Genomic DNA, 20,612 nt, shown 5'->3' on the forward strand with positions numbered 1-20,612 from the left:
AGAGGAAAGAAATGCTCATGTGCGTTTGTTGTTTGTCGACTTCAGTTCAGCGTTTAACACAATCATTCCCCAGCATCTAGTAGACAAACTGGGCCTCTTAGGTTTAAACACTCCTTTGTGCAACTGGATTCTTGATTTTCTTACCAGCAGGCCCCAATATGTGCGAGTTGGAACAAATACTTCTAATACCATTTCCTTGAGCACAGGTTCTCCTTAGGGCTGCGTCTTAAGTCCGCTGCTGTTCATCCTGTTGACCCATGACTGTTGTGCTAGGTTTGCAACCAACCATATTGTGAAGTTTGCAGATGATACAACAGTAGTGGGTCTTATTCATGATGACAAGATGGAAGCTTACCGCAAGGAGGTTGAGGGGTTGGTGAACTGGTATAAGGAAAACAGTCTAGTTTTAAATACGGGAAAAACCAAAGAGATCATTGTTGATTTCAGAAAAGGCAGGCATAGCCACACATCTCTGCGCACCAGCATCAAATTCCTGGGTGTGGTTACCAGCATCAAATTCCTGGGTGTGTAGCTAACGAGTAGGTTGGCGTGGTTGCTCAACAGTGAGAAACTGGTAAAGTGGGCAGAGCAGCGCCTGCATTTTCTGCGTCGCATGAGAAAAGCACATCTTCCTTCCCCTGTCCTGACCACTTTCTACAGAGGGACGATCGAGAGCATCCTGTCATACAGCATCACAGTCTGATTTGGAAGCATCACTGCTTCAGATAGGAAGGCGCAGGGTCTGTAAGATTATCTGGAACACTACACATCCTCTTCACAACCTATTTTCCTTGTTACCTTCTGGGAGAAGGCTTCGTGGTATCTGCAGCAGAACATCCATATTCAGCCATAGTTTCATTCCATATAGCATTAACCTTGTAAACTCTCAAGCTTCCTCCTTCCATTACATATTCAAGATGGACTATATTTAATATTTATTTGTTATGTATATGTAGGGGTGTGGGTTTATACATATGTTGTATATAGTATGTTTTTAGGGTGTGTCATGTATGTGTTTCACTTTGACAGTGGGCAACTAAATTTCATTTTTGATGTGTGCCGTTGTGCCCACAGTAAAAAAATGACAATAAAGGTTATCTTATCATATTGGCTTCTGTTCATGTATTTGGTAGTTTGGCCTCCATAATACTTCATTACATACTTCTTGCATTAATGGGCTGAGTATATCTTATAGCAGTGGTTCTCAACCTTTTTAATGCCGTGACCCCAACCGGTCGTAAGTCGAGGACTAAACCGGTCGTAAGTCGAGGACTAAACCGGTCATAAGTTGAGGACTAAACTGGTCATAAGTCGAGGACTACCCAACCGGTCATAAGTCGAGGACTTTCCCTGCCCGGGAGCACCACGCATGTGTGGTTCCGCCCCCTGCGCCGGCCGAGGCGTAGCTGGCAAGCGGCAGAGACGGAGCAGGCCGACCACCAGCTGGCCCAGCCCAAGGGAGGTAAGGCACCCGCCGGAAAAGGGGAAAAAATGGCAGACAAAAAAAATGGCGGACAAAAAAATGGCGGACAGCCTTGCTTGGCGACCCCCGTGAAATGGTCGATCGACCCCAAATGGGGTCCCGACCCACAGGTTGAGAACCACTGTCTTATAGGCTTTTATAAAATTCTGTGGGTAGCCAATCTGGGCCTGGTGTCTTATCAATTTTTGGTTTTTTTATAGCTTCTGTTAGCTCCATCATTGTTATTTTCCAATTTAACATGTTTTTGAAATTCTCTGGAATTTTTGGTAAGAGTAGCATTTTCTATATATTGCCTTATTTTTTTCCTGAGTGGTTTCTTCTATATCATAAAGTGTTTCATAAAATTCTTTAATTATTTTTTTATTGTATCATTTTGGCGTTGTAAATTGCCTCTCACATCTTGCAGTTTGTTTATCTGTTTTTTTTTTCCTCTTTCTTTTTTCAGTTTATAGGCTAACCATTTACCCGGCTTATTGGCATTTTCAAAAAAGTTTTGTTTTGCTCTTTTAATTTGTTGGGCCAATTTTTCAGCTTCTATTAAATTTAATTTATGTTTTATTATCTCCATTTGTTTTTTAAGCATCTTCTTTTGTGGGTCTCTTTGTAGTTTTAATTTCATCAATTCTTCCTTTAGATTTGTTTGTTCTTGTTTTTTTTTTCTTGTTCTTTTTCGTTATTTAAGTCATGGCTAATCCTCTAAAATATGCTTTGGCTGTGTCCCAAACATTTTGGGGCAATGTATCTTCTCATTTTCTTTAAAGAAAAGTTCCATTTCCTTTGCTACTTTTTGTATAATTTTTTTCTCTTTCAATAGAGATTGATTCAATGTCCATCTTAATTTTTTCTTTGTTCCTTTCCACGTCATCTTTATCGGATTGATCTGCTCATATATTAGTTTCTATCTCAATCTCTTGTATGCTCATTCTTAGTTCAGGAGATATCCATATCATATTGATTCTAGACCATGATTTATGCCTGTTTGAGTAAAATGTATATTGAGACTTCTTTGGATTTTTCTCTCTCCACATATCCTGTATACAAATTTCTTCTGCTATTTTAAAAAAGGCTTTAGGTAAAATGTTCTTACCTTTCTATACTATTCAATTGGGACTCCAAAATATACAGGTTGGACTCTGTCTTTAAAGCAATGGAATTTTATGAGAGACATAGAGCTTTTTTTGAAGAAGGAAGCTTGGAATTTCAACCAGAATGGGAATCTAGAAAATAGACAGAGACGGCAATAGAAAGGGTGGCAAAACAAAGGGAAGAAGAAGACACAGAAAACATAAATCAAGAGGAAGGGGCAAAGGGAAAAGAACAGAGACTGATAAGAACAACTAGAAGAATAAAACCTAAATATAATTGAAGAAGATGGAGAAAGATAATGGGATTCTCTCAGTGAATATAAATGGATTGAACTCCTCCTTAAAAAGGAAAAAAATTACATGACTACAAAAACTAAAAATGAATATAGTTTGTCTTCAAGAAACACACATTAAAAGACAACATTATACTGTAAATTTCTGGAATGTCCAAAAATTGGGAAGCTTTTATTTTCATCAGCACAACAAAAGAAAAAGAGAAGTAGCTTTATATATTAAAGAAACAATGAACCCCAAACAAATTTATGCAGATGAAGAAGGAAGAATACTAATGGTGGAAATGATGTTAAACCAAAACCAGACATTGTTGGTAGCAATTTATGCACCAAATAACAAACAAGAAGAATTTTATCAAAAATTACATAAGAACATAGTGAAAATGGAATATCAAAATATTTCCTTAGTAGGAGACTTTAATGCAAATGTAGATGGAAAGCTAGACTACAGAAGTAATAAAATAGGGAAATAAGGTAAATACCCTTTCTGAATAAATTCGTTTTGTGAAAACTCACTAAACGTTCGTACCTGGGGGATTACCTGTATTTAAGTACATAATAGGCAAAATTTATATTGTCATATTAGAATGCATGTTCCATCAGTCCCCCTCCTTTCCCCCCAGAATGCCTCTGAATACATATTTATTTCAGGACAACTGTAACAATGAAAAGACTGATGAAGGGAAAATAGAACCCTAGTGTCCCTTCTTTCACTTATGCCTTGCTAAGACTCCATCTAGCTATTAGTGAGAAGCAAGTCCTTTAAGAGGCAGCTTGGTTCTCTGGCAGGAAAGTCCACAAGTCCACATATGTCAATTTAGCTAAAGAAAAACATGAAGCCCTTTGGTATTGAAACTTCGCTTGGATGTATACATGCATGTACTAATTGCAGAAAGTTAAAGAAGGGAAAAGAGCTCCAAGACAACTGACAGGGAATGGAGGGAACAACTGCATTAGGAGATAACAATAGCAGCAGCCCAGAAATGATACAGAAACTCCTGCAATAGCTGAGGCAGGGACTGCAGAGATCCACAGGAGAAATTATAGCAATCCCAAGTAACTGAAGAGAGGGCTAAGAATGTGGGAAGGTAATCTGGTACTAGCAGTGGAAAATAGCACTGAGACTAAAATGTCAGGAAGGAAGGCAGTAGCAGCTGGGAAGACCTCAGAAGAAAGTACAGACAGCATAGAAAGGCAGCTCTGACACCCTCAGAAGAAAATGACAGCAGGTGTATTGTCAAGTGAAGCACAGAATCCACTGCCAAAATAGCCTTATCATAGCACTCAGCTAAAAAAAAGTTTACCTAGGAAGCAGGAGGTGAGAAACTGCAGTTATTCCATCCCCATACCACTTTACAATGCCTTGGTAAGGCCACACTTGGAATACTGTATCCAGTTTTGGTCACCACGATGTAAAAAAGATGTTGAGACTCTAGAAAGAGTACAGAGAAGAGCAACAAAGATGATTAGGGGACTGGAGGCTAAAGCATATAAGGAACGGCTGCTGGAATTGGGTATGTCTAGTTTAATGAAGAGAAGGACGAGGGGGGACATGATAGCAGTGTTCCAATATCTCAGGGGCTGCCACAAAGAAGAGGGAGTCAAGCTATTTTCCAAAGCGCCTGAAGGCAGGACAAGATGCAATGGATGGAAACAAATCAAGGAGAGAAGCAACCTAGAACTAAGGAGAAACTTCCTGACAGTTAGAACAATTAACCAGTGGAACAACCTGCCTCCAGAAGTGGTGAATGCTCCAACACTGGAAGTTTTAAAGAAGAGACTGGACAGTCATTTGTCTGAAATGGTATAAGGTTTCCTACCTGAGCAGGGGGTTGGACCAGATGACCTCCAAGGTCCCTTCCAACTTTATTATTATTATTATTATTATTATTATTATTATTATTATTATTATTATTATTATTATTATTATTATTATTATTATTATCATCATCATCATCATCATCATCATCATTATCATCATCATCATTATTATTATTATTCTCCCATCCTCTTAACTCTGAAATTCTTAGCTATTTGCTTTGCAGAGACATTTTCCTTTGTTTGACCATCTTATCTCACTTGCTCAAAATGTCTCCAGGAATCAGCCCTTCAGATTTCCTGCTCTTGAACCCCAAAATGTATAAAGATCCCTGCCTTTCTACTGTTCAGGGTCCTTCTTTCTCGCCAAGCAGGTAAGAAAAAGCAAGGAAAAGGAGAGAGGGGAAGAGAAAGAAAGGGGGAGAGAGAGAGGGAAGAGTAGAGGGAGAGAGAAAGAAAAAGATGGAGAGAGCGATCCCACACAAGAAGTGAAAGAAAAGAAAGGAGTTTCATGCTAAGGAAAAAGGGCCCCATTATTTCAACTTTACTCAGCTGTGGGATAACCACAGCAACTCTTCTTATAGCAGCAAAAGTAAAAGTGGAAAGTGGGACACCAGGTGATTTCTCCTTTTTTTCTGCACATGGAAAAATAATTTTGTGGACAGGGAGGCCGTATTGCACCAAGAAGAATTTGCATTAATCTTTCAATGATAAACCACCCAACACTGGGAATGAACAGAGAGGAGATAAAAGCATTAAGTATTAGAAATTTGGCTGCAGAGCCTTAAAAAATTAGCTAGAATAAAACATCAACAAGGACAGAGATGAAAAAATGAGAATGATTAGCTAAGATGAAAATAGAAAGGCACAAAGATAAAAAAAATAAAATAGGGTGTAAAATGATAGGGTAAGATAAAAATTAGAAATAGAAAATTGAAAAATAAGAAACAGATTGTATAATAGTGCTCAGAATCTAAGAGATAAGATCAGAGCACTTTTCTTCTTCTTCTTGTGCCATATCCATTATCGGACGTTGGCGATCATGTTGGCGATCCTGTTTTTATCAGCAGCCGCAAGAAAAAGTGCTGCTGAGTTTTTTCCAAACCAATCCCTTAGATTTTGAAGCCACGATGTTCTTCTTCTGCCTGGACCTCGTTTGCCTTCAATCTTTCCCTGGAGGATTAAATGGAATATGCAGTATTTTTCTGGGTGTCGCATCACATGTCTGAAATATTCTAATTTTTGTTTTTTAATTGTTTTGATTTGGCTTTCCCAAGCGGCTTATCACCTCCTCATTTCTGATCTTGTCAACCCAGCTTATACGTAACAGCCGCCTGTAAATCCACATTTCAAATGCTTCTAGTTTCTTCAGGTGGCCTTCTGTCAGAGACCAACTCTCTACTCCATAGAGCAGGATAGAAAAAATATAGCATCTGACAAGCCTGATTTTCAGTCTTAGGCTTATGTTGTGACTGCAGAAGGCCTTTTTCATTTTGAAGAATGCTGTTCGGGCTTTTTCTATCCTTGTCTTTACTTCAACGGTCATGTCCCAGCTTTCACGTAAATTAGAACTGAGGTGCGTGATCATTTCAACTTTTTCTAGTGGTATTCCTTCTGAATTTATTGGTGGTAAATTAATGGGTTGTTTGCTGACAACCATGATCTTGGTTTTTGAGGTGTTAAGCTTCAAGCCATATTTTTCAGATATTTTTGTGACTCTGTTGATGAAGAGCTGAAGGTCTTCATGCTTACTGGCAAGCAGAACTGTATCGTCAGCATATCTTAAGTTGTTGATCCAAACACCGTTTACTTTGATGCCAGCATCGATGTTCTCCAGTGCCTCATTGAAGATTGACTCAGTAGATATTGAACAACAGTGGAGACAGAATACATCCCTGTCTGATCTCTCTTCTTATTTCTGCATCAGCTGAGTATTTTTGGCCTAGTCTCACATTTGCTACCTGATGCCAATACAGATTCTTTATTATTTGGATGTCTTTGTCATCTAGTCCCCTTTGTTTCAGGATTTCTAATAGTTTGCTGTGTCTTATTTTATCAAAAGCTTTTTCGAAATCAATGAAGCACATGTAAACACTGTGATTGACATCTCTACAACGCTATACAAGAACCTGAATGCTGAACAGCACATCTCGTGTACCAAGATTGTTTCTGAAACCAAATTATGTGTTACCTAGACGCTCTTCAATTTTGTTGTATATTCTTGTGTGAATTATTCTCAGGAATATTTTCAGAGCATGACTCATTAAGCTTATTGTTCTGTATTCGGTACACTTCTTTGCATTTATTTTTTGGGGGATTGTCACAAAGATTGATTTTAGCCAATCATTTGGTATCTTTCCTGTTTCATATATCTGATTGAAGAGTTGCAGTAAAAAATTCTTCCCATTGTCTTCCAGCAATTTTAAAATTTCTACTGGGATATCATCAGGTCCTGTGGCTTTTCTCGTTTTTGCTATTTTTATTGCATGTTCAACCTCTTCCACAGTGATATTTGGTCCAGTTGTTATACTTCCCATATCTATATCATCCCTAGTGTCCTCAAAAAGTTCTTCAATATATTCCTTCCATCTTTTTAGTTTTTCATCCTCATCTAAGATAATTTTCCCCTCTTTGTCAACTTGTTGTTTTTCTTTTTGTAGAGGCCTGCTGCTTCTTTCACTTTTTTGTAAATTGAAATTATCATGTATACATTCTGTCTCTTCTATTTCCTTGCATCTCTTTGCAAACCACTTTTCTTTTGCCAGTGGAATTTTTCTTCTAATTGTTTTCTGCAATTCATTGTATTTTTCTTTGTTTTTATTTTTATAAGATCTTCTTTCATCCATGAGATGAAGAATTTCCTCTGTCATCCACTGTTGTTTCTTGTGGTACCCCTCTCTCTGTTTTGAATTTGTTACCTCTACTATTGCATTTTTAAATTTATTCCAGTTCTCTTCTACATCATCATTCAGGTTGTTGGTTTCCCTTAAATGATTTTCTAGTTCTTCTTTAATCTTACCTCCATGTTTAATGATGAAGTCTCTGTCGATTCTTGGTTTAGCAGGGTTCGGGTTTTTCATCCTTTTTAGTTTCAGCTGGATTTCAGCAACTAGTAGATTATGATCGGATGGTACATTTGCACCTGGGTATGTATCAGAGCACTTAGAGCATACGAATTCAAGAATTAAAAAAAAGGTAAATCAAAAGGCAATTGGAAAATAAATATTTTTGTATGATTTATTGTTGGTGGTTGCTAACATAAGTTAATTTATGTCCTTGCTCCTAATCCCTTAATATGGTGGCAAAACATTCCATTTAGGAAGAATGTTGAAGAAATAGTAATTGAATATACAAGTAGTCCTTGATTTATGACAATTGGAACCAGAATTTTCATTGCTAACCCTAACCTTTGTGCCACACTTGTTAGACAAATCAATGTAATTAAGTGAATCACTGAAACAAATATTTCTAACATCATTTTCTTGAGCACAGGTTCTCCTCAAGGCTGTGTCCTAAGTCCACTGCTGTTCACCCTGTGGATTCATGATTGTTGTGCTAGGTTTGCCACCAACCATATTGTGAAGTTTGCGGATGATACAACAGTAGTGGGTCTTATTCAAGATGACAATGAAGGTGCTTACCGGTTGAGGGTTTGGTGGACTGGTGTAAGGAAAACAGCCTAGTGTTAAACATTGGAAAAAGCAAAGAGATCATTGTTGATTTCAAAAAAGGCAGGCACAGACACACTCCTCTATGCATTAATGATTCACCTGTGGAGATGGTTACCAGCATAAAATTCCTGGGTGGCTTGGTCGCTCAACAGCAAGACACTGGTGAAACAGGCACCTGCATTTTCTGTATCGCATGAGGAAAGTACATCTGTCTTCCCCTGTCCTTACCACTTTCTACAGAGGGATTGAGAGCATCCTGTCATATTGCATTACAGTCTGGTTTGGAAGCATCACTGCTTCAGAGAGAAGGCAGTGCAGAAAGTGGTGAGAATGGTTGAAAAGATTATTAGCAGTTCCCTCCCTTCCATCCAGAACATAGCATATAAGCGTTAGTCGAGCAGGGTCTGCAAGATTGTCTGGGACACTACACATCCTCTTGTTTTCCTTGTTACCTTCTGGGAGGAGGTTTCCTGGTATCTGATGCAGAACATCCAGATTTAGTCACAGTTTTGTTCCATACAGTATTAACCTTGTGAACTTTAAAGATTCCTCCTTCAATTATGTATTCAAGATGGACACTGATTAATATTTATATGTTACTTATATGTAAGGGTGTAGATCTATACATATGTTGTATATTGTATGTTTAAATGTGTGTTATGTATATTTACACTTTGAGAGCAAGCAACTAAATTTCATATTTAATTTGTGCCATTGTGCCCACAGTAAAAAAAATGGCAATAAAGGTCTGTCTATCTATCTATCTATCTATCTATCTATCTATCTATCTATCTATCTATCTATCTATCTATCTATCTATCTATCTATCTATCTATCTATCTATCTACCTACCTACCTACCTACCTACCTACCTACCTACCTACCTACCTACAGTAGTGGCCAAAATTGTGGAAACCTTTTGGGAAAGGTGTATTTTTGAGATTTGATGGCTAATAACACCACTTTTTTGGGGGGAATAGTACCATAAAATTATATATCAATGGAAAGATAATTTAATCAAGAATGTAATGCAACAAAGTTTGTTCAATTATCTGTACTGTATTCTATAAAAGGTTATAGCCAAATAACCAGAAAAAGGAAGCACAACTTGCTTAGGTTGATATCAGGTAGCTTTCTTTCATCTGATTGTAGCCAATGAGCATGAGTGTTTAGAGAGCCAATCATGTGTCATCTTGTTTTGGCAATGAGCCAATCAGATCAGAGTAGGATTCAATTATTGATGTCATGTATTGAAGCTGAGAGGAGGACATTGTCAGCGTTTGATCGCTATCAAACTGGTTGGGTTTTTTTGGTGTTCTTTCATTTAGTGAGCTTGTAAAACATAATAAAATTAAAGTAATGGTGCAAAGAGTTGACTGGTTGCCCAGAAAGCGATGTAAAATAGTATTATTAAGTGAACAAGGCTACAGTTATAAAGAAATTAGAAGAAAAATTGGTGAAAACTTAATGAAAGGTGGCATTTCTACTGTACACTTTTCCCAAAAGGTTTCCATAATTTTGGCCACTACTATCTATTATTATTATTATTTTGCGCTTGACCTCCATTCATTGTATGTATTCACAAAGTAATTTCTAGTAAATTATCTTCATATAAACAAATGTCTGTTTTGGTAGAAATATTGAATATGGATGTTTAAATCTTTACATCTTTTATATAGAACATTAACAATTAAATGGTTTATTTGGTAGGGGTTAGTATGATATGTAAACTGGAAAAGCCATAAAAATGATGTCTTGAACTATAGAGATTGATAGCTGGCTAATTAATCACAGAAGCATGCTTGAATATTTAACTTAGAACAGCAGTTGACACCACTGTTAGTCACCCAATACATTAATTCATTAAAGTGTTCAAAATATTCCAAGATTATGAAATCTTGCAAATTTTGGTGATACCCCTGAGAATTCACACAGTATCATACAAGAATGTCAGAAATTTTCATGAGATCTAATGGAAGAATCTGAAACATCTCAAGAAATTAAAATGTCCTGAGATACTAACAATTTTAACATAATTTGAAGTATTTATTTATTCAATTTACACTTCTCAACTAACAATGAATTAAAACAAACACCACTGCCCTTCAGTAAAATCACTCAAACTGCTTTAAAAAAATAAATTACAACAATAATCAATATATTTTCCAACATTGATCCTTCTATCTCCAATAGAGAAGAATATACTTGTAAAGTCCTTGGTGCTGTCTGAACTTAGTTGTGTGTTTGCAGATATTTCTTTCTCTGACTAGGTAACTTGTCACACTTAGTAGCACTAGTGATGTTACCTGGTTGGCTAATGAAATGTCTGCAAGCAAACAACCAAGTTCAGAGAGCCCCATGGACTTCACAAATTTTTCCATCTTACAACTAATAATGAACAAACTAACTGACAAACCAGCCACTTAACACCCTACCCCAAATGCCTGAGAAAATAACCAGGTCTTTAGCATGTTATGAAATGGCACCAGTGTCAGGGCCCTCTGGATCTCTGCAATGATGCTTTTTGACAAGGCAGGTGCTGCAAAGGAAAAGGTAAATCTCCAAACTCTCACAAAATGAGATTATTTAATGTCCACCATGTCTGCTTTGATGGGAAAAGTAGAAACAATTGGATAGTCCCTCAGTTAATCTGACCCTGACTCAAATAAGCTTTATAGGCAGTGGTGAGATTCAGTCAGTTTGCACCACTTCAGCAGAACCGGTAGCTATTTTTTTGTTGCCCAGTCCCAGAATGGACTTCCAGAAGTGGCATCCACACAGAGAACCGGTTGTTCACATATTTGAATCCCACCACTGTTTATAGGTCATAGCCAGCAACTTGAATTGCACCCAGAGGCTCACTAGAAGTTAATGCCAAATGGTGGTATTATATGAATATACTGTGAAACGAGCAAAACTGGCCCACCTCACTCTGGCCCAGTTGCAATTTCCAAGTGCTCTTTAAGAGCAGCTTTGTACACAGCACATTATAGTAATCCAAGTGATCCAAGTAATCCAAGCATGAATTGGTGTGAGTAGAACATTACTATTTATTTGGACTTCTCTTAGTTAGGGGTTGTGCTGACACTTACATTTGTGTTGATTATGTTATCAACAGCTAGCTTATTGCATTGGTCTTTCTTTCTTAACCCCTCCTTCCCAGTTTCAACAAGACTTAACCATCAGTCACATTAGTTAATAAGGATTCACAGAGAAATTGTTAACCTGATCTGTCTTCAGCACTTAATTACAGTCCAAGTCACACAAGCTTAACCACACAAAGGTTAAATTTTAAAACAAAATGCTGCCTAAAATTAGAAATGATTGTTATGTAATAGTTACTATACTGGTAAAAAGTTACTATACTGGTAATCAGAAAATCCTTCCTAAAAATAGAGGCTATTGACAGTTTTTTTAATAGAATACAAAGAGATACTAGATTGGTAATCAGAAAACACTCAGTATTATTTTTTTAAAAAAAATGAGCAGATTGATTAATGGTTACAAATGACTTCTATGAAAGTGTAATAGAATAGGTAGTTATATTTGAGAATATAGTTTTTTTCTATGCCACACTTTCTTATGCATGAGTTTATTATAATGGAAGGAATTATCTTGTATTTAAAATATCAACTTAAGAGGAACTTTAATTATTACCAGTATAGCTCCAATAAAAACATGCTTTTTCTTATCTGCTCTTTTATAATAATAAACTTTCAGCAGCCCTTTCTTTAAAAGTCTACAGGACAACATTTCGAAAGAGCTTAAGCTTTTTTAAAAGGTAAAAGAGGGTTGGTACCATTTCAACGATTTTATTAAAAAGGTCAAATAAAAAAAAAGTTTATTTGATTCCATAGTTATAGCAATATCTTATGCTTGTTATGAGTGGGAGACCACCTACCACCTACCACCATTTTATGCCTTCTTCACATATCAACAGATTTTAAAATGCCCTTCCTACTGGGAAAAGCATATATAAAGAAAAAAAATACATAAAAGAGCCAAGTATATCTAGTAGTCGAGGCACCAGGCTAGAAATCAGGAGTCTGTGGTTTCTATTCTTGCCTTAGGCATGAAAGCCAGCAGTGTGACTTTGGGGCAGTCACTCTTTCTCAGCCCAACTCACCTCACAGGGTTGTTGTTGCAGAAAAAATAGGAGGAAGAAGGTGTATTATATAACTTCTCTATCCTGAGTTATTTATAAAAATAATAAACGTGGGATAAAAACCAAATAAATTGCAACCTAAACCAAATAAATTGCAAGGGAGATGATATGTTGTCTACAAAACCTTTAGGAAATAAATGACAAGTATAGGAATTCAGATGCAATTAAAGTAACCCCCACACCAATTTTCAAAGTCAGAACAAAGAGATAATGCAAGTTTCAATTTTCCATTCAGTTTTTGACAGTTTTTGTAACTACTATTAGTAGTGGGTATTTTAAAGACAGACAGAGAGTAAGTGCTGATCTTTTATTTATCAGAGAAACTACAATACTACCTGACATCAAGCCAGCGACCAATATGCCACAGAAAAATACCAGCCTAAAACATTTTGAAGCAAAGATTTACATAGGAATTGTCTCAGTCTGTCAAAGTATTCCATTTACAGGAGTTAGCTATAGCCATACTAGATATTTTTTTCAATTTAGCCTTGTCAGCTGAACTGGATAAAGCAGTGATAACTAGTAATTTCCACAACCATTTGACAGGTCTGTAAAATTAGTAAGGTGGGAGAAATGAAAATAATTTCATCAATGATGGTAGTGCATTGCCTCAAAGCTTTAGAGCATGGGTGTCAAACTCGCCACGTCACGTGATGTGTCACAACGTATCGCAACTCATTTTGAATTGCCAGCAATGGGGTGGGCGCAGCTTCAGTATGATGAAACCGGCCCACGGGCCAGCAGTTTGACACCCCTGCTTTAGAGGGTGCAAACATTACAGCATATTTCTGCATCAAACAGGAAATTAAAATGCTAATATAAAACTTAACTCACCTGTAAAGCCAGAGAACCTGGACAGAACCTGGTTCCTAAATCAGCTTTAAAGCTGAATAGTACAGTTTAATTAGTTTGTGTGTAACTACATTGACCTCCAGGGATTTTTATGGAAAAACATCAGTTCATAGTATTATTTTACTTACGTGCTGTTCATGTCATTATAAAAAGTAAGGAACTCTCACATTCGATTATTAAAAAAATAGAATAGAACAGAACAGAACAGAGCTGGAAAGGACCTTGGAGGTCTTCTAATCCAGCCCCCTGCTCAAGCAGGAGAACCTATACCATTTCAGACAAGTGCCTGTCTAGTCTCTTCTTAAAAACTTCCAGTGATGGAGCACCCACAGTTTCTGAGGGCAAGCTATTCCACTGGTTAATTGTCCTCACTGTTAGGAAGCTTCTCCTTAATTCCAGGTTGCTTCTCTCTTGGTCAGTTTCCAACCATTGTTTCTTGTCCTGCCCTCTGCTGCTTTGGAGAATAGTTTGACCCCCCCTCTTCTTTGTGGCAGCCTCTCAAATACTGGAATACTGCTTTCATGTCGCCCCTGTTTCTTCTTTTCTTTAGACTAGCCAAACCCAAGTCCTGCAGCCGTTCTTCATATGTTTTAGTCTCCAGGCCTTTGATTATTTTAGTTGCTCTTCTCTGAACTTTTTCCACGGTCTCAAAGTCTTTTTTGTAGTATGGTGACCAAAATTTGTTGCAGTATTCCAGATGTGGTCTTTTATAAAGCGGTACTAATATTTTGCGTGATCTTGATTCTATGCCTCTGTTTATACAACCCAGGATTGTATTAGCTTTTTGGGCGGCTGCTGCACACTGCTGGCTCATAGTCAAGTGATCATCCACTAGGACTCCAACATAGTTACTGTTTTTGAGCCAGGTCTTGCCTAATCTGTACTTAAACCTTTGATTTTTCCTGCCTAAATGTAAAATTTTGCTTTTTTCCACATTAAAACTCATTTTGTTGGATAGGGCCCATTGTTCAAGTTTGTCAAGATCTTTTTGGATCCTGAGCTTGTCTTGCTGCCAGTTTAGTGTCATCTACAAATTTGATGAGCTCCCCTTCTATTCCCTCATCTAAGTCATTAATGAAGATATTGAAGTATACTGGGCCTAAAACGGATCCTTTGTCAAGCCCTCCCGGGCTCGATACACAAAACAGGGGAGGCAGAATGGTGACGGAGGAGGAAAGCCAGCACGGGATCCCAGCAACTCACCAATTTGAATGAAAGAGCTGCAGATCCTCCGGCAACCGGTCTAAACGCTGGAAAAACGGCTCTGAATAACTCTGGACGTCGCGCATGCACAGAACTGCTGTCGAGCATGCGCAGGAGAATGACAAGCCGCCGAACAGCTGACAAGCGGCAAGCCGGTGAACAGCCGATGGGCGGTAGCCGGCAATTACAGCTAATCATTGAGGACGTACTAGAGAAACCACAGGAGTGAATGAGGACTTCTCTAATTGAGACCAGGTGCTGGTTGGAGGATTTGAGGGTGGGGTATAGCACGTTAGGCAGGGGTGTGGTTGGAGCATGACTAGGCACTGGGTAGTGAAGGGAGGGGTTGTAATTGGTGATGGGTGGGGTAGTAATTACAGGAGTGTATTTAAATGATGCTGGGAGGCAGTTGCTCCCAGTGAAAACTTTGTAAAGCATAGAACCTGATTGCCAAGGTCTGTGTGATCGTCATCGCTTTACCTCAAGTAAACCGGGATTATTGGATGAAGGTGTTTCTGCGTTGTTCTTTTCCCTTCACATGTCTGGTAAGGAAAGCTGACATCCTTACTTACTGCTTACTTCTCTCCATGTGGATGTAATACCATTGAGGACTACTCGCTGAGTATGGTTTGTCAGCCAGCTACAGATCCTTCTGATGGTGTTGTTGTCTATTCCACCTTTTTCTAGCTTACTAAGCAGCAGGTTGTGGTCTACTTTGTCAAATGCCTTACTGAAATCTAAGTATACTTTGTGCACAGTGTTTCACTGGTCTACTAATTTAGTCACTTTATCAAAGAATGAAATAAGATTGGTTTGGCATGATCTGTTTTTAACAATCCCATGCTGGCTACCAGTTATAACTTTGTTTGCTTCTCGTGGTCCGTATAAATATAAGTCAAGCAGCTGCTAGAGCTTGCTTCTGTGAGAACCTAATAAAGAGCTGTTATTTCAACTCCGTGTCTTCAATGTCTCGCTGTTCCCACTACACAACAGTGGTGACGAAGGTGGGATTATCCTGCTAGGAGGAAAGAACTAAGTCACTAAAGGGGTAAGGCCAGGCATCAGTGCCCTGGTTGGAACCGCGTTCCCCCCTTCTGCCTGCCAGTATGCAAACGCTGGAGGTAGCGCATTCCTTGGGACCCGTCCCTAGGAAAATCACAGAAGCCCTAGCAGCATAAGACATTGGAGACGCAGTAACAGCCAAGCCATGGCCAAAGTTGGCAAGCTTTCAGAGTTCAACGTGACGCACCCCGAAAGATGGAGTTCATACGTCTCAAGAGTAGAAAACTACTTCAGAGCAAACCAAGTCAGAGAAGATAATTTAAAAGCTGCAACTTTGTTGTGCGTGTGTGGCCAAGCCACCTTTGATATAGCGGAGAACCTAATCGCTCCTGCTACATTGGAGTCAGTCACCTTCGCTGACTTGAAACGAAGACTCAAAGAGCACTTCGAACCTAGACTGTCAATGATTGCATACAGACACGTGTTCGAGCAGAGAGAACAGCAGCCAGGTAAAACCATTGCTGAATCTGTGGCCGCCCTACGCCAAGCATCCTGGTTATGCAAGTTTCCCGACCTAGAGGACCGGCTCCGGGACTGACTGGTATGTGGCTTGAGAAGCAGAGACTTACAGCCAAGGCTGTTCACTAAAGAATCCCTGACATTCCAGGACGCACTGAAAGAAGTGATGGCAGAAGAAGCCACAGGTGGAGCCGTCAAGGCTTTACATCCTTCAAAGAATTTTCCCAGCCAGACGGCTGTGCATCATGAAGAATCAGAAAGAACAGAAGACCCAGACATAGACATTGAGATCGACTGGGTGCAGAAGATCCCAGAAAGAAGGCAGAGGCTGCTTGACAAGGCAGTTCCCTTCCCTAGCTGTCTTGGCTGTGATGGACGACACCAGCACTCAGAATGCCGGTTTCGCACAGCTGTGTGCTGAGCATGTGGCAAACAAGGCCACATCGCTACCATCTGTAAAGGTCACCAGAGGGAATTGCCACGCGAAGACTTCCCCAGGAGAAGTAATGGGGTCCCGGGGCAGAATAGAGTAGGATTTTGCTCCGGAAGAAGGAGCATCCTCAGAACTGGAGCCTATCGCCCCCTAAAAGAAAAGCCTAGACTAAAAGTCAAGCTGCAAGGAATTCCATGCTCCATGGAACTGGACACTGGATCAGCTGTGTCTATAATTTCCTATAAGACTTTTAACTTCATCTGCAGACATGGTGGAAAATGAGTCAGACTCAAGCCAACAGGACTCCGGTCTACCTAGTCAACCGAGGGTAGACTGGGAGCCTCTGGCAGAGATGCGGTGATCAAAATGATCGCGGAAGCTGCCAACTTATCTAAATAACTATGTACAATTTATGGATTCTTCATATACTAACCATATTTGAAGAGAAATGATGCAAACAGGGTAAAAATGTCATATTTTAATAATATGGCTGCTAACCTACTGCCTCCATCCATGTATCTTAGATTTATTTATTTTATTTAATGTATGGAATCTACAGATTTCATGCAATCACTGATATACAAATTTAGTTTAAATAAAGTGTCAGAAAATATACAGTACTGTGCGAAAGTGTTAGGCAATTGTGCAAAAATGCTGTAAATTAAGAATGCTTTCAGAAATAGAAATGTTAATTTATTTTTATCAGGTAACAAAATGGAAAGTAAATGAACAGAAGAGAAATCCACATCAAATCAATATTTGGGGTGACCACTATTTGCCTTCAAAACAGCATCAATTCTTACACTTGCACAAAGTCAGGGATTTTATAGGATTAGAGTCAGGTGTATGATTAAACATTATACCACGCAGGTGCTAATGATCATCAATTTTATATGTAAGTTGAAACACAGTCATTAACTGAAACAGAAACAGCTATGTAGAGACTTAAAACTGGGCGAGGAGCAGCCAAATTCTGCTACTAAGGTGAGGTTGTGGAAGACAGTTTCATGTCACAGGTCATATACCATGGCAAAACTGAGCACAGGAACAAGACAAAAGGCAGTTATACTGCACCAGCAAGGTCTCTCCAAGGCAAAAATTTCAAAGCAGACTGGGATTTCAAAATGTTCTGTTCAAACTCTTTTTAAAAAACACAAAGAAACAGGCAAAACTGAGGACCATAGAAGCAGTGGACAAGAAAACTTAATGCATGCTTACTTCCCTTTAACATTGGAAGATGTCCAGCAGTGCCATCAGCACAGAACTGGTGGAAAAAAGTGGAACCCAGGCATACCCATGTACTGTCTGGAGAAGTCTGGCCAGAAGTGGTCTTCATGGAAGAATTGTGGCCAAAAAGCATACCTCCAATGTGGAAACAAGGTTAAGCATCTCAACTATGCATGAAAACATAGGAACTGGGGTGCAGAAAAAATATTTGTTTGTAGCAGGAGGCAGTTTGTTTGCTGAAGGGCTAGAGAGCTGTACAATAATGAGTGTCTGCAGGCAACAGTGAAGCATGATGGAGGTTCCTTGCAAGTTTGGGGCTGCATTTCTGCAAATGGAGTTAGAGTTGATAAGGAACAATGGTGTCCTTAATGCTGAGAAATACAGGTAGATACTCATCCATCATGCCAGGGAAGTGTGTGATTGGCTCCAAATTTATTTTGTAGCAGGACAATGGCCCCAAACATATAGCCTTCATCAAAATATTGTACACAGGACTGCAGAAGCTAAATTTGCACAATATTTTGATCCACCTAATATCAAACTCTTATTAGAACAAATAATATAAAATAAAATAAACCAAAACATAAGACAATACAGGAATAGACCTGTGTTCCAGTTAGAAGTTGTCCTACATATTCAGATCTTGTCTGACAATGACAGTGCCCTTAGCACAAGGATGTCAAATTGCCGGCCCGTGGGCAGAATGCGTTATGGTGAAACCACGCCCACCCCATTGCCAGCAATGGAAAAAAAGTCACGATACATTGCGACACGTAACATGACGTTATGAGTTTGACACACCAGCCTTAGCAAGACACAGAAGCTAAAACTAAGAAGAGATTTCTTCCTATGGAGAAAATTAACCAATTCAGACGTTGTGGGTGCTTCATTATGGGTGGCTTTTAAGAAGAGACTTGACAACACTGGTCTGGAATGGCATACGGTGTCTTGCTTGAGCAGAGGGTTGGATTAGAAGACCTCTAAGGTCCCTTCCAACTCTATTATTTTGTATTCTGTACATAGGTTCATGAAATAAAAATGATAATAGAAGAACAAGAACCAAAATTTTAATGCTCCCAATAAGTCAGTGCTGATAACACCTTATTTTTAAGGTTTCTTAAGAAATGTCATGGCCATCTGGCTATCAGTTGGCAAAAATCAAATTTACAAGAATAGTTCAACAAACACAATAGGAGAAAGTGGCAGTTCAGCTTCACTGTGTCGCAAATAATTTTTCATATTGTTTCCTTTGGCACTGTTTTGAACACAAATAGCAAAAGCTATTATGCACCACTTTCTTATCATGCCAACAATGCAACAATGCAACATAATGCTACTTCAATGCTCTATAATTATGTATAGAATCCCATGTAACTGGAAGCAGTCTTGGCCAAAAGGAACTGCTGTAGATAACTTCAGGTGATTTGAATTAATTTTCCCAGCCAAAACCAAAATATTTAAAATTGATAGATCAGATAAAATGCTGTTAATTTGTTCAATTAATCATTTGGAAACTTGTACAAAGTGATAGAAATTAATACATGGCTTTTCAATGTTTCATGCTTTCTCTTCTTGAAATAACTTTTGATATATTAAAAATTAGATAAGCATCTCTAAAAACTGAAAATAAAAACTTTGATCAATCTTTCCCAACCTGATACTTTCCCAACTCCCAGAATTGTTGTTCATGCTGGTGGAATTCTGGAAAGTTAAGTCCCAAAATGTGAAGAAAGTGCCAGGAAGACTGGAATACTTAAACATAACTCAGTATAAATAAATGTTATACTAAGTTCTTCCATGTATAATCCACAAGCAAAGTTTTTGATGCAACTCTATTGGAGAAACATAAAAACAGAGCTATGTTCTTGCTCCGTTCCCATTCATATTAAAGATTTTATGCAGTGGTGGGACCTTCAAGGGGCTTGACCACTTAATATTTTCACTTAGCAATTAAATTAACAAGAAGACTAACTTAAATAAAATTAGCACTATTCCTCTAATTTACAAAAAACTCACAATCCTGTTCTGGTTATTCTGGTCAGTCTTCTCACACAGCAATTTTACAATATCTGTGGTATAAGAATCACCACAAGCTGCCTTCCAGTTTGCCATCGCGGCCGCAGCCGCTGGAAGGCGAGCTCTGTCTTCACGTTCGATTTCGTTCTGCTGGGGGACCCTGGAAAGGGTCGAAAGTCACCCTGTAGGGGCAACGAGCAAGGAGGAGACCCCCACCAGATTTTTGTCATTATTTCAAGAAGAATTCTGGGAAATATTATCCAATCAAACAATAGCATTCCAACAACATCTGACTCAAATCAATTTGAACGTATTCAACATCTAGATTGCTAGGAAAATGTCACAGGGTCCTCTGAATTTTCTACATTTATCTGTCCTTAGATTTACTTTCATTTCTAAAGATGGGTAAATGCAGAAAATTCAGTGGACCCTGTGACACTTCCCAGTAATCTAGATATTGAATAATTTGAAACACATTTGAGTCAGATCACACCTTGAAGTATAAATTAAATCAATTGGACATCAAAATAATAGTTTCTTAGACTTCCTGGACAATTATTAAACAGAGAGACAATAAACATACTTGATTAATGTGTGTCTTTTGTTATTCAATCCAGAGTAGAACTTTGTATATTTCAACCCAGTCAAAGATAGGCTTAGGATGTTACTAGTATTTCCTATGTTCTACCATTACTATGTGTGAACAAAAATTTCACAATTACCTTGGATTAGATAGCCAAGCACAGTCTGTAATGAAAATAAGAAAAGCAGTGTCTTTTCTTATGCATTATAAAGACTGTAAATAGAAGAAGAAACCTCTAACATTATCGGCTTTACACCATTTT

At 38.4% G+C, this 20,612-nt stretch overlaps 1 protein-coding gene across 1 annotated transcript in view; it reads right to left on the bottom strand.

Annotated features, from left to right (window-relative positions):
* The window catches only part of GALNTL6 (polypeptide N-acetylgalactosaminyltransferase like 6), a 527,250-nt gene that overhangs the window by 471,681 nt on the left and 34,957 nt on the right, over nt 1-20,612 (bottom strand). The window lies entirely within an intron of this gene.

The sequence above is a fragment of the Protobothrops mucrosquamatus genome, unplaced genomic scaffold, assembly GCF_001527695.2.
Source record: "Protobothrops mucrosquamatus isolate PMUCROS unplaced genomic scaffold, P.Mucros_1.0 scaffold2180, whole genome shotgun sequence".
NCBI classification, from domain to species: Eukaryota; Metazoa; Chordata; class Lepidosauria; order Squamata; family Viperidae; genus Protobothrops; species Protobothrops mucrosquamatus.